The sequence below is a fragment of the Bison bison genome, unplaced genomic scaffold (genome assembly GCF_000754665.1).
Source record: "Bison bison bison isolate TAMUID 2011002044 unplaced genomic scaffold, Bison_UMD1.0 scf7180017864285, whole genome shotgun sequence".
Lineage (NCBI taxonomy): Eukaryota > Metazoa > Chordata > Mammalia > Artiodactyla > Bovidae > Bison > Bison bison.
The window spans coordinates 1991209-1991659 of record NW_011494857.1 but is presented as its reverse complement, the minus strand read 5'-3'; positions in this window follow the sequence as shown (position 1 = coordinate 1991659).

The window sequence follows — 451 nt, the reverse complement described above, 5'->3', positions numbered from 1 at the left end:
GCGCAGGAAGCGAGGAAGAAGATAGCGGGGAGGAGGGAGCCGAGGCGCACAGCTTGGCTCTGCACTGCCGTGTGACTAGAAATTGTAATCGCGGAGAAAGCGAGCGAGAGACAGACGGAGTCCGGCCGAGGGAGACCGAGACGGACGGACCGACGGACAGAGAATCTGACCGAGACGCGCTCCCCGACCGGCCTACGAGCGGGTGATGGGGGCGCAGCGAGAGTGAGGAGATGAGAAGAAGGAGAGGGGGGCGCGGTGGTCCCAAGGGCAGCGAGACAGCGAGGGGGGCGCCTGAGGAGGGGGTTGGAGGGGGGCCCTGAAGAGGTGGACGGGGGACTGGAGGAGGCAGGGGGGTCAGGGAGAGAGCAGGGGGCTGGGGTCCCCAGGGGGAGACGGGAGGCGGACGGAGGTGGGGGCGGGGTAGCCGACCGGAGAAGGCGAGCCGGGAGGG